Raw genomic sequence first — 27,014 nt, forward strand, 5'->3', positions numbered from 1 at the left:
TAGGGTGTACATATCAAGTCTTCCCAAATGGTCTAGCGGATAGGAATCTGCCTTGTCACGCAGGGCGGCCCGGGTTCGATTCCCGTCATGGCAAAGGATTTTTGTAGAAAAATAAAATGAGTCCCAACGTGTGCAACAGAACAGTTCGAAATCTCGTTACATTTGCATCGTCATGAACATGACTTATATCAGGCTAGCTAATTTTTTCTTTGTTCATTTTAAGTGTAGAAACAATATTTCGTTTGTGAACATTTTTTTCTGCCGTTTTGACAACAGGCTCATTACTAAAGAACACACGGCTGTCTGCTGATTGACGCTTGACTGTAGATTTTCGCTTTGTGTCAAAAGAACTCCCTAACGCACACTTTTTCAAAGTAGGTGAATTAATCAGATCTGTTTGAAACATTGCATTTTATCCATGCACGACGACTACTTAGATACTCGCAGCACAGTTGCCTCATATAAATTGCCCATGAGCGCGGAGCTTGTCTTTGTCACTGTAGCAACTTTGCTCCATCAGCGGGAGAAGGCGGTTCGACGCCCCTGTAAGCACATGTTTCTCTAATTCCTTTGTTTCAGGCAAGCCACTGTGACGTCAGACGCCTTTACGCATACAGCTTTGCGATGCTTAGACAGTAATAACATAATTCATGTTTACATTTCTTTAATTTTCGACGCATTGTCGTTATTCGTGACGCATCAATGACCAATTGATTATATGGCAATGCAATGAAAAAAGCGTGTGGAAAACAGTGTTAATGACAGATTTGAGAAGCACATTTCTTCAATGTTGGCCGCATGGCATTCCTGTGCAGGTGACAATGGTAATTTTTCAAAACGACAAGGATATTTAAACACATGATAATTTGTTTGCTGTGCTCTATGGCCTCTGCTACAGACCTCATCGAAATGACACTTAGATATCTTAGGGTGTACATATCAAGTCTTCCCAAATGGTCTAGCGGATAGGAATCTGCCTTGTCATGCAGGGCGGCCCGGGTTCGATTCCCGTCATGGCAAAGGATTTTTGTAGAAAAATAAAATGAGTCCCAACGTGTGCAACAGAACAGTTCGAAATCTCGTTACATTTGCATCGTCATGAACATGACTTATATCAGGCTAGCTAATTTTTTCTTTGTTCATTTTAAGTGTAGAAACAATATTTCGTTTGTGAACATTTTTTTCTGCCGTTTTGACAACAGGCTCATTACTAAAGAACACACGGCTGTCTGCTGATTGACGCTTGACTGTAGATTTTCGCTTTGTGTCAAAAGAACTCCCTAACGCACACTTTTTCAAAGTAGGTGAATTCATCAGATCTGTTTGAAACATTGCATTTTATCCATGCACGACGACTACTTAGATACTCGCAGCACAGTTGCCTCATATAAATTGCCCATGAGCGCGGAGCTTGTCTTTGTCACTGTAGCAACTTTGCTCCATCAGCGGGAGAAGGCGGTTCGACGCCCCTGTAAGCACATGTTTCTCTAATTCCTTTGTTTCAGGCAAGCCACTGTGACGTCAGACGCCTTTACGCATACAGCTTTGCGATGCTTAGACAGTAATAACATAATTCATGTTTACATTTCTTTAATTTTCGACGCATTGTCGTTATTCGTGACGCATCAATGACCAATTGATTATATGGCAATGCAATGAAAAAAGCGTGTGGAAAACAGTGTTAATGACAGATTTGAGAAGCACATTTCTTCAATGTTGGCCGCAGGGCATTCCTGTGCAGGTGACAATGGTAATTTTTCAAAACGACAAGGATATTTAAACACATGATTATTTGTTTGCTGTGCTCTATGGCCTCTGCTACAGACCTCATCGAAATGACACTTAGATATCTTAGGGTGTACATATCAAGTCTTCCCAAATGGTCTAGCGGATAGGAATCTGCCTTGTCACGCAGGGGTGGCCCGGGTTCGATTCCCGTCATGGCAAAGGATTTTTGTAGAAAAATAAAATGAGTCCCAACCGTGTGCAACAGAACAGTTCGAAATCTCGTTACATTTGCATCGTCATGAACATGACTTATATCAGGCTAGCTAATTTTTTCTTTGTTCATTTTAAGTGTAGAAACAATATTTCGTTTGTGAACATTTTTTTCTGCCGTTTTGACAACAGGCTCATTACTAAAGAACACACGGCTGTCTGCTGATTGACGCTTGACTGTAGATTTTCGCTTTGTGTCAAAAGAACTCCCGAACGCACACTTTTTCAAAGTAGGTGAATTCATCAGATCTGTTTGAAACATTGCATTTTATCCATGCACGACGACTACTTAGATACTCGCAGCACAGTTACCTCATATAAATTGCCCATGAGCGCGGAGCTTGTCTTTGTCACTGTAGCAACTTTGCTCCATCAGCGGGAGAAGGCGGTTCGACGCCCCTGTAAGCACATGTTTCTCTAATTCCTTTGTTTCAGGCAAGCCACTGTGACGTCAGACGCCTTTACGCATACAGCTTTGCGATGCTTAGACAGTAATAACATAATTCATGTTTACATTTCTTTAATTTTCGACGCATTGTCGTTATTCGTGACGCATCAATGACCAATTGATTATATGGCAATGCAATGAAAAAAGCGTGTGGAAAACAGTGTTAATTACAGATTTGAGAAGCACATTTCTTCAATGTTGGCCGCAGGGCATTCCTGTGCAGGTGACAATGGTAATTTTTCAAAACGACAAGGATATTTAAACACATGATTATTTGTTTGCTGTGCTCTATGGCCTCTGCTACAGACCTCATCGAAATGACACTTAGATATCTTAGGGTGTACATATCAAGTCTTCCCAAATGGTCTAGCGGATAGGAATCTGCCTTGTCACGCAGGGGTGGCCCGGGTTCGATTCCCGTCATGGCAAAGGATTTTTGTAGAAAAATAAAATGAGTCCCAACCGTGTGCAACAGAACAGTTCGAAATCTCGTTACATTTGCATCGTCATGAACATGACTTATATCAGGCTAGCTAATTTTTTCTTTGTTCATTTTAAGTGTAGAAACAATATTTCGTTTGTGAACATTTTTTTCTGCCGTTTTGACAACAGGTTCATTACTAAACAACACACGGCTGTCTGCTGATTGACGCTTGACTGTAGATTTTCGCTTTGTGTCAAAAGAACTCCCTAACGCACACTTTTTCAAAGTAGGTGAATTCATCAGATCTGTTTGAAACATTGCATTTTATCCATGCACGACGACTACTTCGATACTCGCAGCACAGTTGCCTCATATAAATTGCCCATGAGCGCGGAGCTTGTCTTTGTCACTGTAGCAACTTTGCTCCATCAGCGGGAGAAGGCGGTTCGACGCCCATGTAAGCACATGTTTCTCTAATTCCTTTGTTTCAGGCAAGCCACTGTGACGTCAGACGCCTTTACGCATACAGCTTTGCGATGCTTAGACAGTAATAACATAATTCATGTTTACATTTCTTTAATTTTCGACGCATTGTCGTTATTCGTGACGCATCAATGACCAATTGATTATATGGCAATGCAATGAAAAAAGCGTGTGGAAAACAGTGTTAATGACAGATTTGAGAAGCACATTTTTTCAATGTTGGCCGCAGGGCATTCCTGTGCAGGTGACAATGGTAATTTTTCAAAACGACAAGGATATTTAAACACATGATTATTTGTTTGCTGTGCTCTATGGCCTCTGCTACAGACCTCATCGAAATGACACTTAGATATCTTAGGGTGTACATATCAAGTCTTCCCAAATGGTCTAGCGGATAGGAATCTGCCTTGTCACGCAGGGCGGCCCGGGTTCGATTCCCGTCATGGCAAAGGATTTTTGTAGAAAAATAAAATGAGTCCCAACGTGTGCAACAGAACAGTTCGAAATCTCGTTACATTTGCATCGTCATGAACATGACTTATATCAGGCTAGCTAATTTTTTCTTTGTTCATTTTAAGTGTAGAAACAATATTTCGTTTGTGAACATTTTTTTCTGCCGTTTTGACAACAGGCTCATTACTAAAGAACACACGGCTGTCTGCTGATTGACGCTTGACTGTAGATTTTCGCTTTGTGTCAAAAGAACTCCCTAACGCACACTTTTTCAAAGTAGGTGAATTCATCAGATCTGTTTGAAACATTGCATTTTATCCATGCACGACGACTACTTAGATACTCGCTGCACAGTTGCCTCATATAAATTGCCCATGAGCGCGGAGCTTGTCTTTGTCACTGTAGCAACTTTGCTCCATCAGCGGGAGAAGGCGGTTCGACGCCCCTGTAAGCACATGTTTCTCTAATTCCTTTGTTTCAGGCAAGCCACTGTGACGTCAGACGCCTTTACGCATACAGCTTTGCGATGCTTAGACAGTAATAACATAATTCATGTTTACATTTCTTTAATTTTCGACGCATTGTCGTTATTCGTGACGCATCAATGACCAATTGATTATATGGCAATGCAATGAAAAAAGCGTGTGGAAAACAGTGTTAATGACAGATTTGAGAAGCACATTTTTTCAATGTTGGCCGCAGGGCATTCCTGTGCAGGTGACAATGGTAATTTTTCAAAACGACAAGGATATTTAAACACATGATTATTTGTTTGCTGTGCTCTATGGCCTCTGCTACAGACCTCATCGAAATGACACTTAGATATCTTAGGGTGTACATATCAAGTCTTCCCAAATGGTCTAGCGGATAGGAATCTGCCTTGTCACGCAGGGGTGGCCCGGGTTCGATTCCCGTCATGGCAAAGGATTTTTGTAGAAAAATAAAATGAGTCCCAACCGTGTGCAACAGAACAGTTCGAAATCTCGTTACATTTGCATCGTCATGAACATGACTTATATCAGGCTAGCTAATTTTTTCTTTGTTCATTTTAAGTGTAGAAACAATATTTCGTTTGTGAACATTTTTTTCTGCCGTTTTGACAACAGGTTCATTACTAAAGAACACACGGCTGTCTGCTGATTGACGCTTGACTGTAGATTTTCGCTTTGTGTCAAAAGAACTCCCTAACGCACACTTTTTCAAAGTAGGTGAATTCATCAGATCTGTTTGAAACATTGCATTTTATCCATGCACGACGACTACTTCGATACTCGCAGCACAGTTGCCTCATATAAATTGCCCATGAGCGCGGAGCTTGTCTTTGTCACTGTAGCAACTTTGCTCCATCAGCGGGAGAAGGCGGTTCGACGCCCATGTAAGCACATGTTTCTCTAATTCCTTTGTTTCAGGCAAGCCACTGTGACGTCAGACGCCTTTACGCATACAGCTTTGCGATGCTTAGACAGTAATAACATAATTCATGTTTACATTTCTTTAATTTTCGACGCATTGTCGTTATTCGTGACGCATCAATGACCAATTGATTATATGGCAATGCAATGAAAAAAGCGTGTGGAAAACAGTGTTAATGACAGATTTGAGAAGCACATTTTTTCAATGTTGGCCGCAGGGCATTCCTGTGCAGGTGACAATGGTAATTTTTCAAAACGACAAGGATATTTAAACACATGATTATTTGTTTGCTGTGCTCTATGGCCTCTGCTACAGACCTCATCGAAATGACACTTAGATATCTTAGGGTGTACATATCAAGTCTTCCCAAATGGTCTAGCGGATAGGAATCTGCCTTGTCACGCAGGGCGGCCCGGGTTCGATTCCCGTCATGGCAAAGGATTTTTGTAGAAAAATAAAATGAGTCCCAACGTGTGCAACAGAACAGTTCGAAATCTCGTTACATTTGCATCGTCATGAACATGACTTATATCAGGCTAGCTAATTTTTTCTTTGTTCATTTTAAGTGTAGAAACAATATTTCGTTTGTGAACATTTTTTTCTGCCGTTTTGACAACAGGCTCATTACTAAAGAACACACGGCTGTCTGCTGATTGACGCTTGACTGTAGATTTTCGCTTTGTGTCAAAAGAACTCCCTAACGCACACTTTTTCAAAGTAGGTGAATTCATCAGATCTGTTTGAAACATTGCATTTTATCCATGCACGACGACTACTTAGATACTCGCAGCACAGTTGCCTCATATAAATTGCCCATGAGCGCGGAGCTTGTCTTTGTCACTGTAGCAACTTTGCTCCATCAGCGGGAGAAGGCGGTTCGACGCCCCTGTAAGCACATGTTTCTCTAATTCCTTTGTTTCAGGCAAGCCACTGTGACGTCAGACGCCTTTACGCATACAGCTTTGCGATGCTTAGACAGTAATAACATAATTCATGTTTACATTTCTTTAATTTTCGACGCATTGTCGTTATTCGTGACGCATCAATGACCAATTGATTATATGGCAATGCAATGAAAAAAGCGTGTGGAAAACAGTGTTAATGACAGATTTGAGAAGCACATTTCTTCAATGTTGGCCGCATGGCATTCCTGTGCAGGTGACAATGGTAATTTTTCAAAACGACAAGGATATTTAAACACATGATTATTTGTTTGCTGTGCTCTATGGCCTCTGCTACAGACCTCATCGAAATGACACTTAGATATCTTAGGGTGTACATATCAAGTCTTCCCAAATGGTCTAGCGGATAGGAATCTGCCTTGTCACGCAGGGCGGCCCGGGTTCGATTCCCGTCATGGCAAAGGATTTTTGTAGAAAAATAAAATGAGTCCCAACGTGTGCAACAGAACAGTTCGAAATCTCGTTACATTTGCATCGTCATGAACATGACTTATATCAGGCTAGCTAATTTTTTCTTTGTTCATTTTAAGTGTAGAAACAATATTTCGTTTGTGAACATTTTTTTCTGCCGTTTTGACAACAGGCTCATTACTAAAGAACACACGGCTGTCTGCTGATTGACGCTTGACTGTAGATTTTCGCTTTGTGTCAAAAGAACTCCCTAACGCACACTTTTTCAAAGTAGGTGAATTCATCAGATCTGTTTGAAACATTGCATTTTATCCATGCACGACGACTACTTAGATACTCGCAGCACAGTTGCCTCATATAAATTGCCCATGAGCGCGGAGCTTGTCTTTGTCACTGTAGCAACTTTGCTCCATCAGCGGGAGAAGGCGGTTCGACGCCCCTGTAAGCACATGTTTCTCTAATTCCTTTGTTTCAGGCAAGCCACTGTGACGTCAGACGCCTTTACGCATACAGCTTTGCGATGCTTAGACAGTAATAACATAATTCATGTTTACATTTCTTTAATTTTCGACGCATTGTCGTTATTCGTGACGCATCAATGACCAATTGATTATATGGCAATGCAATGAAAAAAGCGTGTGGAAAACAGTGTTAATTACAGATTTGAGAAGCACATTTCTTCAATGTTGGCCGCAGGGCATTCCTGTGCAGGTGACAATGGTAATTTTTCAAAACGACAAGGATATTTAAACACATGATTATTTGTTTGCTGTGCTCTATGGCCTCTGCTACAGACCTCATCGAAATGACACTTAGATATCTTAGGGTGTACATATCAAGTCTTCCCAAATGGTCTAGCGGATAGGAATCTGCCTTGTCACGCAGGGGTGGCCCGGGTTCGATTCCCGTCATGGCAAAGGATTTTTGTAGAAAAATAAAATGAGTCCCAACCGTGTGCAACAGAACAGTTCGAAATCTCGTTACATTTGCATCGTCATGAACATGACTTATATCAGGCTAGCTAATTTTTTCTTTGTTCATTTTAAGTGTAGAAACAATATTTCGTTTGTGAACATTTTTTTCTGCCGTTTTGACAACAGGTTCATTACTAAAGAACACACGGCTGTCTGCTGATTGACGCTTGACTGTAGATTTTCGCTTTGTGTCAAAAGAACTCCCTAACGCACACTTTTTCAAAGTAGGTGAATTCATCAGATCTGTTTGAAACATTGCATTTTATCCATGCACGACGACTACTTCGATACTCGCAGCACAGTTGCCTCATATAAATTGCCCATGAGCGCGGAGCTTGTCTTTGTCACTGTAGCAACTTTGCTCCATCAGCGGGAGAAAGCGGTTCGACGCCCATGTAAGCACATGTTTCTCTAATTCCTTTGTTTCAGGCAAGCCACTGTGACGTCAGACGCCTTTACGCATACAGCTTTGCGATGCTTAGACAGTAATAACATAATTCATGTTTACATTTCTTTAATTTTCGACGCATTGTCGTTATTCGTGACGCATCAATGACCAATTGATTATATGGCAATGCAATGAAAAAAGCGTGTGGAAAACAGTGTTAATGACAGATTTGAGAAGCACATTTCTCCAATGTTGGCCGCATGGCATACCTGTGCAGGTGACAATGGTAATTTTTCAAAACGACAAGGATATTTAAACACATGATTATTTGTTTGCTGTGCTCTATGGCCTCTGCTACAGACCTCATCGAAATGACACTTAGATATCTTAGGGTGTACATATCAAGTTTTCCCAAATGGTCTAGCGGATAGGCATCTCCCTTGTAACGCAGGGCGGCCCGGGTTCGATTCCCGTCATGGCAAATGTTTTTTGTAGAAAAATAAAATGAGTCCCAACGTGTGCAACAGAACAGTTCGAAATCTCGTTACATTTGCATCGTCATGAACATGACTTATATCAGGCTAGCTCATTTTTTCTTTGTTCATTTTAAGTGTAGAAACAATATTTCGTTTGTGACCATTTTTTTCTGCCGTTTTGACAACAGGCTCATGACTAAAGAACACACGGCTGTCTGCTGATTGACGCTTGACTGTAGATTTTCGCTTTGTGTCAAAAGAACTCCCTAACGCACACTTTTTCAAAGTAGGTGAATTCATCAGATCTGTTTGAAACATTGCATTTTATCCATGCACGACGACTACTTAGATACTCGCAGCACAGTTGCCTCATATAAATTGCCCATGAGCGCGGAGCTTGTCTTTGTCACTGTAGCAACTTTGCTCCATCAGCGGGAGAAGGCGGTTCGACGCCCCTGTAAGCACATGTTTCTCTAATTCCTTTGTTTCAGGCAAGCCACTGTGACGTCAGACGCCTTTACGCATACAGCTTTGCGATGCTTAGACAGTAATAACATAATTCATGTTTACATTTCTTTAATTTTCGACGCATTGTCGTTATTCGTGACGCATCAATGACCAATTGATTATATGGCAATGCAATGAAAAAAGCGTGTGGAAAACAGTGTTAATGACAGATTTGAGAAGCACATTTCTTCAATGTTGGCCGCATGGCATTCCTGTGCAGGTGACAATGGTAATTTTTCAAAACGACAAGGATATTTAAACACATGATTATTTGTTTGCTGTGCTCTATGGCCTCTGCTACAGACCTCATCGAAATGACACTTAGATATCTTAGGGTGTACATATCAAGTCTTCCCAAATGGTCTAGCGGATAGGAATCTGCCTTGTAACGCAGGGCGGCCCGGGTTCGATTCCCGTCATGGCAAAGGATTTTTGTAGAAAAATAAAATGAGTCCCAACGTGTGCAACAGAACAGTTCGAAATCTCGTTACATTTGCATCGTCATGAACATGACTTATATCAGGCTAGCTCATTTTTTCTTTGTTCATTTTAAGTGTAGAAACAATATTTCGTTTGTGACCATTTTTTTCTGCCGTTTTGACAACAGGCTCATGACTAAAGAACACACGGCTGTCTGCTGATTGACGCTTGACTGTAGATTTTAGCTTTGTGTCAAAAGAACTTCCTAACGCACACTTTTTCAAAGTAGGTGAATTCATCAGATCTGTTTGAAACATTGCATTTTATCCATGCACGACGACTGCTTAGATACTCGCAGCACAGTTGCCCCATATAAATTGCCCATGAGCGCGGAGCTTGTCTTTGTCACTGTAGCAACTTTGCTCCATCAGCGGGAGAAGGCGCTTCGACGCCCCTGTAAGCACATGTTTCTCTGATTCCTTTGTTTCAGGCAAGCCACTGTGACGTCAGACGCCTTTACGCATACAGCTTTGCGATGCTTAGACAGTAATAACATAATTCATGTTTACATTTCTTTAATTTTCGACGCATTGTCGTTATTCGTGACGCATCAATGACCAATTGATTATATGGCAATGCAATGAAAAAAGCGTGTGGAAAACAGTGTTAATGACAGATTTGAGAAGCACATTTCTTCAATGTTGGCCGCAGGGCATTCCTGTGCAGGTGACAATGGTAATTTTTCAAAACGACAAGGATATTTAAACACATGATTATTTGTTTGCTGTGCTCTATGGCCTCTGCTACAGACCTCATCGAAATGACACTTAGATATCTTAGGGTGTACATATCAAGTCTTCCCAAATGGTCTAGCGGATAGGAATCTGCCTTGTCACGCAGGGCGGCCCGGGTTCGATTCCCGTCATGGCAAAGGATTTTTGTAGAAAAATAAAATGAGTCCCAACGTGTGCAACAGAACAGTTCGAAATCTCGTTACATTTGCATCGTCATGAACATGACTTATATCAGGCTAGCTCATTTTTTCTTTGTTCATTTTAAGTGTAGAAACAATATTTCGTTTGTGAACATTTTTTTCTGCCGTTTTGACAACAGGCTCATTACTAAAGAACACACGGCTGTCTGCTGATTGACGCTTGACTGTAGATTTTCGCTTTGTGTCAAAAGAACTCCCTAACGCACACTTTTTCAAAGTAGGTGAATTCATCAGATCTGTTTGAAACATTGCATTTTATCCATGCACGACGACTACTTAGATACTCGCAGCACAGTTACCTCATATAAATTGCCCATGAGCGCGGAGCTTGTCTTTGTCACTGTAGCAACTTTGCTCCATCAGCGGGAGAAGGCGGTTCGACGCCCCTGTAAGCACATGTTTCTCTAATTCCTTTGTTTCAGGCAAGCCACTGTGACGTCAGACGCCTTTACGCATACAGCTTTGCGATGCTTAGACAGTAATAACATAATTCATGTTTACATTTCTTTAATTTTCGACGCATTGTCGTTATTCGTGACGCATCAATGACCAATTGATTATATGGCAATGCAATGAAAAAAGCGTGTGGAAAACAGTGTTAATGACAGATTTGAGAAGCACATTTCTTCAATGTTGGCCGCAGGGCATTCCTGTGCAGGTGACAATGGTAATTTTTCAAAACGACAAGGATATTTAAACACATGATTATTTGTTTGCTGTGCTCTATGGCCTCTGCTACAGACCTCATCGAAATGACACTTAGATATATTAGGGTGTACATATCAAGTCTTCCCAAATGGTCTAGCGGATAGGAATCTGCCTTGTCACGCAGGGCGGCCCGGGTTCGATTCCCGTAATGGCAAAGGATTTTTGTAGAAAAATAAAATGAGTCCCAACGTGTGCAACAGAACAGTTCGAAATCTCGTTACATTTGCATCGTCATGAACATGACTTATATCAGGCTAGCTAATTTTTTCTTTGTTCATTTTAAGTGTAGAAACAATATTTCGTTTGTGAACATTTTTTTCTGCCGTTTTGACAACAGGCTCATTACTAAAGAACACACGGCTGTCTGCTGATTGACGCTTGACTGTAGATTTTCGCTTTGTGTCAAAAGAACTCCCGAACGCACACTTTTTCAAAGTAGGTGAATTCATCAGATCTGTTTGAAACATTGCATGTTATCCATGCACGACGACTACTTAGATACTCGCAGCACAGTTACCTCATATAAATTGCCCATGAGCGCGGAGCTTGTCTTTGTCACTGTAGCAACTTTGCTCCATCAGCGGGAGAAGGCGGTTCGACGCCCCTGTAAGCACATGTTTCTCTAATTCCTTTGTTTCAGGCAAGCCACTGTGACGTCAGACGCCTTTACGCATACAGCTTTGCGATGCTTAGACAGTAATAACATAATTCATGTTTACATTTCTTTAATTTTCGACGCATTGTCGTTATTCGTGACGCATCAATGACCAATTGATTATATGGCAATGCAATGAAAAAAGCGTGTGGAAAACAGTGTTAATGACAGATTTGAGAAGCACATTTCTTCAATGTTGGCCGCAGGGCATTCCTGTGCAGGTGACAATGGTAATTTTTCAAAACGACAAGGATATTTAAACACATGATTATTTGTTTGCTGTGCTCTATGGCCTCTGCTACAGACCTCATCGAAATGACACTTAGATATCTTAGGGTGTACATATCAAGTCTTCCCAAATGGTCTAGCGGATAGGAATCTGCCTTGTCACGCAGGGCGGCCCGGGTTCGATTCCCGTCATGGCAAAGGATTTTTGTAGAAAAATAAAATGAGTCCCAACGTGTGCAACAGAACAGTTCGAAATCTCGTTACATTTGCATCGTCATGAACATGACTTATATCAGGCTAGCTAATTTTTTCTTTGTTCATTTTAAGTGTAGAAACAATATTTCGTTTGTGACCATTTTTTTCTGCCGTTTTGACAACAGGCTCATGACTAAAGAACACACGGCTGTCTGCTGATTGACGCTTGACTGTAGATTTTCGCTTTGTGTCAAAAGAACTTCCTAACGCACACTTTTTCAAAGTAGGTGAATTCATCAGATCTGTTTGAAACATTGCATTTTATCCATGCACGACGACTGCTTAGATACTCGCAGCACAGTTGCCCCATATAAATTGCCCATGAGCGCGGAGCTTGTCTTTGTCACTGTAGCAACTTTGCTCCATCAGCGGGAGAAGGCGCTTCGACGCCCCTGTAAGCACATGTTTCTCTGATTCCTTTGTTTCAGGCAAGCCACTGTGACGTCAGACGCCTTTACGCATACAGCTTTGCGATGCTTAGACAGTAATAACATAATTCATGTTTACATTTCTTTAATTTTCGACGCATTGTCGTTATTCGTGACGCATCAATGACCAATTGATTATATGGCAATGCAATGAAAAAAGCGTGTGGAAAACAGTGTTAATGACAGATTTGAGAAGCACATTTCTTCAATGTTGGCCGCAGGGCATTCCTGTGCAGGTGACAATGGTAATTTTTCAAAACGACAAGGATATTTAAACACATGATTATTTGTTTGCTGTGCTCTATGGCCTCTGCTACAGACCTCATCGAAATGACACTTAGATATCTTAGGGTGTACATATCAAGTCTTCCCAAATGGTCTAGCGGATAGGAATCTGCCTTGTCATGCAGGGCGGCCCGGGTTCGATTCCCGTCATGGCAAAGGATTTTTGTAGAAAAATAAAATGAGTCCCAACGTGTGCAACAGAACAGTTCGAAATCTCGTTACATTTGCATCGTCATGAACATGACTTATATCAGGCTAGCTAATTTTTTCTTTGTTCATTTTAAGTGTAGAAACAATATTTCGTTTGTGAACATTTTTTTCTGCCGTTTTGACAACAGGCTCATTACTAAAGAACACACGGCTGTCTGCTGATTGACGCTTGACTGTAGATTTTCGCTTTGTGTCAAAAGAACTCCCGAACGCACACTTTTTCAAAGTAGGTGAATTCATCAGATCTGTTTGAAACATTGCATGTTATCCATGCACGACGACTACTTAGATACTCGCAGCACAGTTACCTCATATAAATTGCCCATGAGCGCGGAGCTTGTCTTTGTCACTGTAGCAACTTTGCTCCATCAGCGGGAGAAGGCGGTTCGACGCCCCTGTAAGCACATGTTTCTCTAATTCCTTTGTTTCAGGCAAGCCACTGTGACGTCAGACGCCTTTACGCATACAGCTTTGCGATGCTTAGACAGTAATAACATAATTAATGTTTACATTTCTTTAATTTTCGACGCATTGTCGTTATTCGTGACGCATCAATGACCAATTGATTATATGGCAATGCAATGAAAAAAGCGTGTGGAAAACAGTGTTAATGACAGATTTGAGAAGCACATTTCTTCAATGTTGGCCGCAGGGCATTCCTGTGCAGGTGACAATGGTAATTTTTCAAAACGACAAGGATATTTAAACACATGATTATTTGTTTGCTGTGCTCTATGACCTCTGCTACAGACCTCATCGAAATGACACTTAGATATCTTAGGGTGTACATATCAAGTCTTCCCAAATGGTCTAGCGGATAGGAATCTGCCTTGTCACGCAGGGGTGGCCCGGGTTCGATTCCCGTCATGGCAAAGGATTTTTGTAGAAAAATAAAATGAGTCCCAACCGTGTGCAACAGAACAGTTCGAAATCTCGTTACATTTGCATCGTCATGAACATGACTTATATCAGGCTAGCTAATTTTTTCTTTGTTCATTTTAAGTGTAGAAACAATATTTCGTTTGTGAACATTTTTTTCTGCCGTTTTGACAACAGGCTCATTACTAAAGAACACACGGCTGTCTGCTGATTGACGCTTGACTGTAGATTTTCGCTTTGTGTCAAAAGAACTCCCTAACGCACACTTTTTCAAAGTAGGTGAATTCATCAGATCTGTTTGAAACATTGCATTTTATCCATGCACGACGATTACTTAGATACTCGCAGCACAGTTACCTCATATAAATTGCCCATGAGCGCGGAGCTTGTCTTTGTCACTGTAGCAACTTTGCTCCATCAGCGGGAGAAGGCGGTTCGACGCCCCTGTAAGCACATGTTTCTCTAATTCCTTTGTTTCAGGCAAGCCACTGTGACGTCAGACGCCTTTACGCATACAGCTTTGCGATGCTTAGACAGTAATAACATAATTCATGTTTACATTTCTTTAATTTTCGACGCATTGTCGTTATTCGTGACGCATCAATGACCAATTGATTATATGGCAATGCAATGAAAAAAGCGTGTGGAAAACAGTGTTAATGACAGATTTGAGAAGCACATTTCTTCAATGTTGGCCGCATGGCATTCCTGTGCAGGTGACAATGGTAATTTTTCAAAACGACAAGGATATTTAAACACATGATTATTTGTTTGCTGTGCTCTATGGCCTCTGCTACAGACCTCATCGAAATGACACTTAGATATCTTAGGGTGTACATATCAAGTTTTCCCAAATGGTCTAGCGGATAGGCATCTCCCTTGTAACGCAGGGCGGCCCGGGTTCGATTCCCGTCATGGCAAATGTTTTTTGTAGAAAAATAAAATGAGTCCCAACGTGTGCAACAGAACAGTTCGAAATCTCGTTACATTTGCATCGTCATGAACATGACTTATATCAGGCTAGCTCATTTTTTCTTTGTTCATTTTAAGTGTAGAAACAATATTTCGTTTGTGACCATTTTTTTCTGCCGTTTTGACAACAGGCTCATGACTAAAGAACACACGGCTGTCTGCTGATTGACGCTTGACTGTAGATTTTCGCTTTGTGTCAAAAGAACTCCCTAACGCACACTTTTTCAAAGTAGGTGAATTCATCAGATCTGTTTGAAACATTGCATTTTATCCATGCACGACGACTACTTAGATACTCGCAGCACAGTTGCCTCATATAAATTGCCCATGAGCGCGGAGCTTGTCTTTGTCACTGCAGCAACTTTGCTCCATCAGCGGGAGAAGGCGGTTCGACGCCCCTGTAAGCACATGTTTCTCTAATTCCTTTGTTTCAGGCAAGCCACTGTGACGTCAGACGCCTTTACGCATACAGCTTTGCGATGCTTAGACAGTAATAACATAATTCATGTTTACATTTCTTTAATTTTCGACGCATTGTCGTTATTCGTGACGCATCAATGACCAATTGATTATATGGCAATGCAATGAAAAAAGCGTGTGGAAAACAGTGTTAATGACAGATTTGAGAAGCACATTTCTTCAATGTTGGCCACATGGCATTCCTGTGCAGGTGACAATGGTAATTTTTCAAAACGACAAGGATATTTAAACACATGATTATTTGTTTGCTGTGCTCTATGGCCTCTGCTACAGACCTCATCGAAATGACACTTAGATATCTTAGGGTGTACATATCAAGTTTTCCCAAATGGTCTAGCGGATAGGCATCTCCCTTGTAACGCAGGGCGGCCCGGGTTCGATTCCCGTCGTGGCAAATGTTTTTTGTAGAAAAATAAAATGAGTCCCAACGTGTGCAACAGAACAGTTCGAAATCTCGTTACATTTGCATCGTCATGAACATGACTTATATCAGGCTAGCTCATTTTTTCTTTGTTCATTTTAAGTGTAGAAACAATATTTCGTTTGTGACCATTTTTTTCTGCCGTTTTGACAACAGGCTCATGACTAAAGAACACACGGCTGTCTGCTGATTGACGCTTGACTGTAGATTTTCGCTTTGTGTCAAAAGAACTCCCTAACGCACACTTTTTCAAAGTAGGTGAATTCATCAGATCTGTTTGAAACATTGCATTTTATCCATGCACGACGACTACTTAGATACTCGCAGCACAGTTGCCTCATATAAATTGCCCATGAGCGCGGAGCTTGTCTTTGTCACTGTAGCAACTTTGCTCCATCAGCGGAGAAGGTGGTTCGACGCCCCTGTAAGCACATGTTTCTCTAATTCCTTTGTTTCAGGCAAGCCACTGTGACGTCAGACGCCTTTACGCATACAGCTTTGCGATGCTTAGACAGTAATAACATAATTCATGTTTACATTTCTTTAATTTTCGAAGCATTGTCGTTATTCGTGACGCATCAATGACCAATTGATTATATGGCAATGCAATGAAAAAAGCGTGTGGAAAACAGTGTTAATGACAGATTTGAGAAGCACATTTCTTCAATGTTGGCCGCAGGGCATTCCTGTGCAGGTGACAATGGTAATTTTTCAAAACGACAAGGATATTTAAACACATGATTATTTGTTTGCTGTGCTCTATGGCCTCTGCTACAGACCTCATCGAAATGACACTTAGATATCTTAGGGTGTACATATCAAGTCTTCCCAAATGGTCTAGCGGATAGGAATCTGCCTTGTCACGCAGGGGTGGCCCGGGTTCGATTCCCGTCATGGCAAAGGATTTTTGTAGAAAAATAAAATGAGTCCCAACCGTGTGCAACAGAACAGTGCGAAATCTCGTTACATTTGCATCGTCATGAACATGACTTATATCAGGCTAGCTAATTTTTTCTTTGTTCATTTTAAGTGTAGAAACAATATTTCGTTTGTGAACATTTTTTTCTGCCGTTTTGACAACAGGCTCATTACTAAAGAACACACGGCTGTCTGCTGATTGACGCTTGACTGTAGATTTTCGCTTTGTGTCAAAAGAACTCCCGAACGCACACTTTTTCAAAGTAGGTGAATTCATCAGATCTGTTTGAAACATTGCATTTTATCCATGCACGACGACTACTTCGATACTCGCAGCACAGTTGCCTCATATAAATTGCCCATGAGCGCGGAGCTTGTCTTTGTCACTGTAGCAACTTTGCTCCATCAGCGGGAGAAGGCGGTTCGACGCCCCTGTAAGCACATGTTTCTCTAATTCCTTTGTTTCAGGCAAGCCACTGTGACGTCAGACGCCTTTACGCATACAGCTTTGCGATGCTTAGACAGTAATAACATAATTCATGTTTACATTTCTTTAATTTTCGACGCATTGTCGTTATTCGTGACGCATCAATGACCAATTGATTATATGGCAATGCAATGAAAAAAGCGTGTGGAAAACAGTGTTAATGACAGATTTGAGAAGCACATTTCTTCAATGTTGGCCGCAGGGCATTCCTGTGCAGGTGACAATGGTAATTTTTCAAAACGACAAGGATATTTAAACACATGATTATTTGTTTGCTGTGCTCTATGGCCTCTGCTACAGACCTCATCGAAATGACACTTAGATATCTTAGGGTGTACATATCAAGTCTTCCCAAATGGTCTAGCGGATAGGAATCTGCCTTGTCACGCAGGGGTGGCCCGGGTTCGATTCCCGTCATGGCAAAGGATTTTTGTAGAAAAATAAAATGAGTCCCAACCGTGTGCAACAGAACAGTGCGAAATCTCGTTACATTTGCATCGTCATGAACATGACTTATATCAGGCTAGCTAATTTTTTCTTTGTTCATTTTAAGTGTAGAAACAATATTTCGTTTGTGAACATTTTTTTCTGCCGTTTTGACAACAGGCTCATTACTAAAGAACACACGGCTGTCTGCTGATTGACGCTTGACTGTAGATTTTCGCTTTGTGTCAAAAGAACTCCCGAACGCACACTTTTTCAAAGTAGGTGAATTCATCAGATCTGTTTGAAACATTGCATTTTATCCATGCACGACGACTACTTAGATACTCGCAGCACAGTTACCTCATATAAATTGCCCATGAGCGCGGAGCTTGTCTTTGTCACTGTAGCAACTTTGCTCCATCAGCGGGAGAAGGCGGTTCGACGCCCCTGTAAGCACATGTTTCTCTAATTCCTTTGTTTCAGGCAAGCCACTGTGACGTCAGACGCCTTTACGCATACAGCTTTGCGATGCTTAGACAGTAATAACATAATTCATGTTTACATTTCTTTAATTTTCGACGCATTGTCGTTATTCGTGACGCATCAATGACCAATTGATTATATGGCAATGCAATGAAAAAAGCGTGTGGAAAACAGTGTTAATGACAGATTTGAGAAGCACATTTCTTCAATGTTGGCCGCAGGGCATTCCTGTGCAGGTGACAATGGTAATTTTTCAAAACGACAAGGATATTTAAACATATGATTATTTGTTTGCTGTGCTCTATGGCCTCTGCTACAGACCTCATCGAAATGACACTTAGATATCTTAGGGTGTACATATCAAGTCTTCCCAAATGGTCTAGCGGATAGGAATCTGCCTTGTCACGCAGGGGTGGCCCGGGTTCGGTTCCCGTCATGGCAAAGGATTTTTGTAGAAAAATAAAATGAGTCCCAACCGTGTGCAACAGAACAGTTCGAAATCTCGTTACATTTGCATCGTCATGAACATGACTTATATCAGGCTAGCTAATTTTTTCTTTGTTCATTTTAAGTGTAGAAACAATATTTCGTTTGTGAACATTTTTTTCTGCCGTTTTGACAACAGGCTCATTACTAAAGAACACACGGCTGTCTGCTGATTGACGCTTGACTGTAGATTTTCGCTTTGTGTCAAAAGAACTCCCTAACGCACACTTTTTCAAAGTAGTTGAATTCATCAGATCTGTTTGAAACATTGCATTTTATCCATGCACGACGACTACTTCGATACTCGCAGCACAGTTGCCTCATATAAATTGCCCATGAGCGCGGAGCTTGTCTTTGTCACTGTAGCAACTTTGCTCCATCAGCGGGAGAAGGCGGTTCGACGCCCCTGTAAGCACATGTTTCTCTAATTCCTTTGTTTCAGGCAAGCCACTGTGACGTCAGACGCCTTTACGCATACAGCTTTGCGATGCTTAGACAGTAATAACATAATTCATGTTTACATTTCTTTAATTTTCGACGCATTGTCGTTATTCGTGACGCATCAATGACCAATTGATTATATGGCAATGCAATGAAAAAAGCGTGTGGAAAACAGTGTTAATGACAGATTTGAGAAGCACATTTCTTCAATGTTGGCCGCAGGGCATTCCTGTGCAGGTGACAATGGTAATTTTTCAAAACGACAAGGATATTTAAACACATGATTATTTGTTTGCTGTGCTCTATGGCCTCTGCTACAGACCTCATCGAAATGACACTTAGATATCTTAGGGTGTACATATCAAGTCTTCCCAAATGGTCTAGCGGATAGGAATCTGCCTTGTCACGCAGGGGTGGCCCGGGTTCGATTCCCGTCATGGCAAAGGATTTTTGTAGAAAAATAAAATGAGTCCCAACCGTGTGCAACAGAACAGTGCGAAATCTCGTTACATTTGCATCGTCATGAACATGACTTATATCAGGCTAGCTAATTTTTTCTTTGTTCATTTTAAGTGTAGAAACAATATTTCGTTTGTGAACATTTTTTTCTGCCGTTTTGACAACAGGCTCATTACTAAAGAACACACGGCTGTCTGCTGATTGACGCTTGACTGTAGATTTTCGCTTTGTGTCAAAAGAACTCCCTAACGCACACTTTTTCAAAGTAGGTGAATTCATCAGATCTGTTTGAAACATTGCATTTTATCCATGCACGACGACTGCTTAGATACTCGCAGCACAGTTGCCCCATATAAATTGCCCATGAGCGCGGAGCTTGTCTTTGTCACTGTAGCAACTTTGCTCCATCAGCGGGAGAAGGCGCTTCGACGCCCCTGTAAGCACATGTTTCTCTGATTCCTTTGTTTCAGGCAAGCCACTGTGACGTCAGACGCCTTTACGCATACAGCTTTGCGATGCTTAGACAGTAATAACATAATTCATGTTTACATTTCTTTAATTTTCGACGCATTGTCGTTATTCGTGACGCATCAATGACCAATTGATTATATGGCAATGCAATGAAAAAAGCGTGTGGAAAACAGTGTTAATGACAGATTTGAGAAGCACATTTCTTCAATGTTGGCCGCAGGGCATTCCTGTGCAGGTGACAATGGTAATTTTTCAAAACGACAAGGATATTTAAACACATGATTATTTGTTTGCTGTGCTCTATGGCCTCTGCTACAGACCTCATCGAAATGACACTTAGATATCTTAGGGTGTACATATCAAGTCTTCCCAAATGGTCTAGCGGGTAGGAATCTGCCTTGTCACGCAGGGCGGCCCGGGTTCGATTCCCGTCATGGCAAAGGATTTTTGTAGAAAAATAAAATGAGTCCCAACGTGTGCAACAGAACAGTTCGAAATCTCGTTACATTTGCATCGTCATGAACATGACTTATATCAGGCTAGCTAATTTTTTCTTTGTTCATTTTAAGTGTAGAAACAATATTTCGTTTGTGAACATTTTTTTCTGCCGTTTTGACAACAGGCTCATTACTAAAGAACACACGGCTGTCTGCTGATTGACGCTTGACTGTAGATTTTCGCTTTGTGTCAAAAGAACTCCCTAACGCACACTTTTTCAAAGTAGGTGAATTCATCAGATCTGTTTGAAACATTGCATTTTATCCATGCACGACGACTACTTAGATACTCGCAGCACAGTTGCCTCATATAAATTGCCCATGAGCGCGGAGCTTGTCTTTGTCACTGTAGCAACTTTGCTCCATCAGCGGGAGAAGGCGGTTCGACGCCCCTGTAAGCACATGTTTCTCTAATTCCTTTGTTTCAGGCAAGCCACTGTGACGTCAGACGCCTTTACGCATACAGCTTTGCGATGCTTAGACAGTAATAACATAATTCATGTTTACATTTCTTTAATTTTCGACGCATTGTCGTTATTCGTGACGCATCAATGACCAATTGATTATATGGCAATGCAATGAAAAAAGCGTGTGGAAAACAGTGTTAATGACAGATTTGAGAAGCACATTTCTTCAATGTTGGCCGCATGGCATTCCTGTGCAGGTGACAATGGTAATTTTTCAAAACGACAAGGATATTTAAACACATGATTATTTGTTTGCTGTGCTCTATGGCCTCTGCTACAGACCTCATCGAAATGACACTTAGATATCTTAGGGTGTACATATCAAGTCTTCCCAAATGGTCTAGCGGATAGGAATCTGCCTTGTCACGCAGGGCGGCCCGGGTTCGATTCCTGTCATGGCAAAGGATTTTTGTAGAAAAATAAAATGAGTCCCAACCGTGTGCAACAGAACAGTTCGAAATCTCGTTACATTTGCATCGTCATGAACATGACTTATATCAGGCTAGCTAATTTTTTCTTTGTTCATTTTAAGTGTAGAAACAATATTTCGTTTGTGAACATTTTTTTCTGCCGTTTTGACAACAGGCTCATTACTAAAGAACACACGGCTGTCTGCTGATTGACGCTTGACTGTAGATTTTCGCTTTGTGTCAAAAGAACTCCCTAACGCACACTTTTTCAAAGTAGGTGAATTCATCAGATCTGTTTGAAACATTGCATTTTATCCATGCACGACGACTACTTAGATACTCGCAGCACAGTTGCCTCATATAAATTGCCCATGAGCGCGGAGCTTGTCTTTGTCACTGTAGCAACTTTGCTCCATCAGCGGGAGAAGGCGGTTCGACGCCCCTGTAAGCACATGTTTCTCTAATTCCTTTGTTTCAGGCAAGCCACTGTGACGTCAGACGCCTTTACGCATACAGCTTTGCGATGCTTAGACAGTAATAACATAATTCATGTTTACATTTCTTTAATTTTCGACGCATTGTCGTTATTCGTGACGCATCAATGACCAATTGATTATATGGCAATGCAATGAAAAAAGCGTGTGGAAAACAGTGTTAATGACAGATTTGAGAAGCACATTTCTTCAATGTTGGCCGCATGGCATTCCTGTGCAGGTGACAATGGTAATTTTTCAAAACGACAAGGATATTTAAACACATGATTATTTGTTTGCTGTGCTCTATGGCCTCTGCTACAGACCTCATCGAAATGACACTTAGATATCTTAGGGTGTACATATCAAGTCTTCCCAAATGGTCTAGCGGATAGGAATCTGCCTTGTAACGCAGGGCGGCCCGTGTTCGATTCCCGTCATGGCAAAGGATTTTTGTAGAAAAATAAAATGAGTCCCAACGTGTGCAACAGAACAGTTCGAAATCTCGTTACATTTGCATCGTCATGAACATGACTTATATCAGGCTAGCTCATTTTTTCTTTGTTCATTTTAAGTGTAGAAACAATATTTCGTTTGTGACCATTTTTTTCTGCCGTTTTGACAACAGGCTCATGACTAAAGAACACACGGCTGTCTGCTGATTGACGCTTGACTGTAGATTTTCGCTTTGTGTCAAAAGAACTTCCTAACGCACACTTTTTCAAAGTAGGTGAATTCATCAGATCTGTTTGAAACATTGCATTTTATCCATGCACGACGACTGCTTAGATACTCGCAGCACAGTTGCCCCATATAAATTGCCCATGAGCGCGGAGCTTGTCTTTGTCACTGTAGCAACTTTGCTCCATCAGCGGGAGAAGGCGCTTCGACGCCCCTGTAAGCACATGTTTCTCTGATTCCTTTGTTTCAGGCAAGCCACTGTGACGTCAGACGCCTTTACGCATACAGCTTTGCGATGCTTAGACAGTAATAACATAATTCATGTTTACATTTCTTTAATTTTCGACGCATTGTCGTTATTCGTGACGCATCAATGACCAATTGATTATATGGCAATGCAATGAAAAAAGCGTGTGGAAAACAGTGTTAATGACAGATTTGAGAAGCACATTTCTTCAATGTTGGCCGCAGGGCATTCCTGTGCAGGTGACAATGGTAATTTTTCAAAACGACAAGGATATTTAAACACATGATTATTTGTTTGCTGTGCTCTATGGCCTCTGCTACAGACCTCATCGAAATGACACTTAGATATCTTAGGGTGTACATATCAAGTCTTCCCAAATGGTCTAGCGGATAGGAATCTGCCTTGTCACGCAGGGCGGCCCGGGTTCGATTCCCGTCATGGCAAAGGATTTTTGTAGAAAAATAAAATGAGTCCCAACGTGTGCAACAGAACAGTTCGAAATCTCGTTACATTTGCATCGTCATGAACATGACTTATATCAGGCTAGCTAATTTTTTCTTTGTTCATTTTAAGTGTAGAAACAATATTTCGTTTGTGAACATTTTTTTCTGCCGTTTTGACAACAGGCTCATTACTAAAGAACACACGGCTGTCTGCTGATTGACGCTTGACTGTAGATTTTCGCTTTGTGTCAAAAGAACTCCCGAACGCACACTTTTTCAAAGTAGGTGAATTCATCAGATCTGTTTGAAACATTGCATTTTATCCATGCACGACGACTACTTAGATACTCGCAGCACAGTTACCTCATATAAATTGCCCATGAGCGCGGAGCTTGTCTTTGTCACTGTAGCAACTTTGCTCCATCAGCGGGAGAAGGCGGTTCGACGCCCCTGTAAGCACATGTTTCTCTAATTCCTTTGTTTCAGGCAAGCCACTGTGACGTCAGACGCCTTTACGCATACAGCTTTGCGATGCTTAGACAGTAATAACATAATTCATGTTTACATTTCTTTAATTTTCGACGCATTGTCGTTATTCGTGACGCATCAATGACCAATTGATTATATGGCAATGCAATGAAAAAAGCGTGTGGAAAACAGTGTTAATGACAGATTTGAGAAGCACATTTCTCCAATGTTGGCCGCATGGCATACCTGTGCAGGTGACAATGGTAATTTTTCAAAACGACAAGGATATTTAAACACATGATTATTTGTTTGCTGTGCTCTATGGCCTCTGCTACAGACCTCATCGAAATGACACTTAGATATCTTAGGGTGTACATATCAAGTTTTCCGAAATGGTCTAGCGGATAGGCATCTCCCTTGTAACGCAGGGCGGCCCGGGTTCGATTCCCGTCATGGCAAATGTTTTTTGTAGAAAAATAAAATGAGTCCCAACGTGTGCAAAAGAACAGTTCGAAATCTCGTTACATTTGCATCGTCATGAACATGACTTATATCAGGCTAGCTCATTTTTTCTTTGTTCATTTTAAGTGTAGAAACAATATTTCGTTTGTGACCATTTTTTTCTGCCATTTTGACAACAGGCTCATGACTAAAGAACACACGGCTGTCTGCTGATTGACGCTTGACTGTAGATTTTCGCTTTGTGTCAAAAGAACTCCCTAACGCACACTTTTTCAAAGTAGGTGAATTCATCAGATCTGTTTGAAACATTGCATTTTATCCATGCACGACGACTACTTAGATACTCGCAGCACAGTTGCCCCATATAAATTGCCCATGAGCGCGGAGCTTGTCTTTGTCACTGTAGCATCTTTGCTCCATCAGCGGGAGAAGGCGCTTCGACGCCCCTGTAAGCACATGTTTCTCTGATTCCTTTGTTTCAGGCAAGCCACTGTGACGTCAGACGCCTTTACGCATACAGCTTTGCGATGCTTAGACAGTAATAACATAATTCATGTTTACATTTCTTTAATTTTCGACGCATTGTCGTTATTCGTGACGCATCAATGACCAATTGATTATATGGCAATGCAATGAAAAAAGCGTGTCGAAAACAGTGTTAATGACAGATTTGAGAAGCACATTTCTTCAATGTTGGCCGCATGGCATTCCTGTGCAGGTGACAATGGTAATTTTTCAAAACGACAAGGATATTTCAACACATGATTATTTGTTTGCTGTGCTCTATGGCCTCTGCTACAGACCTCATCGAAATGACACTTAGATATCTTAGGGTGTACATATCAAGTCTTCCCAAATGGTCTAGCGGATAGGAATCTGCCTTGTAACGCAGGGCGGCCCGTGTTCGATTCCCGTCATGGCAAAGGATTTTTGTAGAAAAATAAAATGAGTCCCAACGTGTGCAACAGAACAGTTCGAAATCTCGTTACATTTGCATCGTCATGAACATGACTTATATCAGGCTAGCTCATTTTTTCTTTGTTCATTTTAAGTGTAGAAACAATATTTCGTTTGTGACCATTTTTTTCTGCCGTTTTGACAACAGGCTCATGACTAAAGAACACACGGCTGTCTGCTGATTGACGCTTGACTGTAGATTTTCGCTTTGTGTCAAAAGAACTTCCTAACGCACACTTTTTCAAAGTAGGTGAATTCATCAGATCTGTTTGAAACATTGCATTTTATCCATGCACGACGACTGCTTAGATACTCGCAGCACAGTTGCCCCATATAAATTGCCCATGAGCGCGGAGCTTGTCTTTGTCACTGTAGCAACTTTGCTCCATCAGCGGGAGAAGGCGCTTCGACGCCCCTGTAAGCACATGTTTCTCTGATTCCTTTGTTTCAGGCAAGCCACTGTGACGTCAGACGCCTTTACGCATACAGCTTTGCGATGCTTAGACAGTAATAACATAATTCATGTTTACATTTCTTTAATTTTCGACGCATTGTCGTTATTCGTGACGCATCAATGACCAATTGATTATATGGCAATGCAATGAAAAAAGCGTGTGGAAAACAGTGTTAATGACAGATTTGAGAAGCACATTTCTTCAATGTTGGCCGCAGGGCATTCCTGTGCAGGTGACAATGGTAATTTTTCAAAACGACAAGGATATTTAAACACATGATTATTTGTTTGCTGTGCTCTATGGCCTCTGCTACAGACCTCATCGAAATGACACTTAGATATCTTAGGGTGTACATATCAAGTCTTCCCAAATGGTCTAGCGGATAGGAATCTGCCTTGTCACGCAGGGCGGCCCGGGTTCGATTCCCGTCATGGCAAAGGATTTTTGTAGAAAAATAAAATGAGTCCCAACGTGTGCAACAGAACAGTTCGAAATCTCGTTACATTTGCATCGTCATGAACATGACTTATATCAGGCTAGCTAATTTTTTCTTTGTTCATTTTAAGTGTAGAAACAATATTTCGTTTGTGAACATTTTTTTCTGCCGTTTTGACAACAGGCTCATTACTAAAGAACACACGGCTGTCTGCTGATTGACGCTTGACTGTAGATTTTCGCTTTGTGTCAAAAGAACTCCCGAACGCACACTTTTTCAAAGTAGGTGAATTCATCAGATCTGTTTGAAACATTGCATTTTATCCATGCACGACGACTACTTAGATACTCGCAGCACAGTTACCTCATATAAATTGCCCATGAGCGCGGAGCTTGTCTTTGTCACTGTAGCAACTTTGCTCCATCAGCGGGAGAAGGCGGTTCGACGCCCCTGTAAGCACATGTTTCTCTAATTCCTTTGTTTCAGGCAAGCCACTGTGACGTCAGACGCCTTTACGCATACAGCTTTGCGATGCTTAGACAGTAATAACATAATTCATGTTTACATTTCTTTAATTTTCGACGCATTGTCGTTATTCGTGACGCATCAATGACCAATTGATTATATGGCAATGCAATGAAAAAAGCGTGTGGAAAACAGTGTTAATGACAGATTTGAGAAGCACATTTCTCCAATGTTGGCCGCATGGCATACCTGTGCAGGTGACAATGGTAATTTTTCAAAACGACAAGGATATTTAAACACATGATTATTTGTTTGCTGTGCTCTATGGCCTCTGCTACAGACCTCATCGAAATGACACTTAGATATCTTAGGGTGTACATATCAAGTTTTCCGAAATGGTCTAGCGGATAGGCATCTCCCTTGTAACGCAGGGCGGCCCGGGTTCGATTCCCGTCATGGCAAATGTTTTTTGTAGAAAAATAAAATGAGTCCCAACGTGTGCAAAAGAAC

This window comes from Argentina silus (genome assembly GCF_951799395.1).
Source record: "Argentina silus genome assembly, chromosome: 12".
NCBI classification, from domain to species: Eukaryota; Metazoa; Chordata; class Actinopteri; order Argentiniformes; family Argentinidae; genus Argentina; species Argentina silus.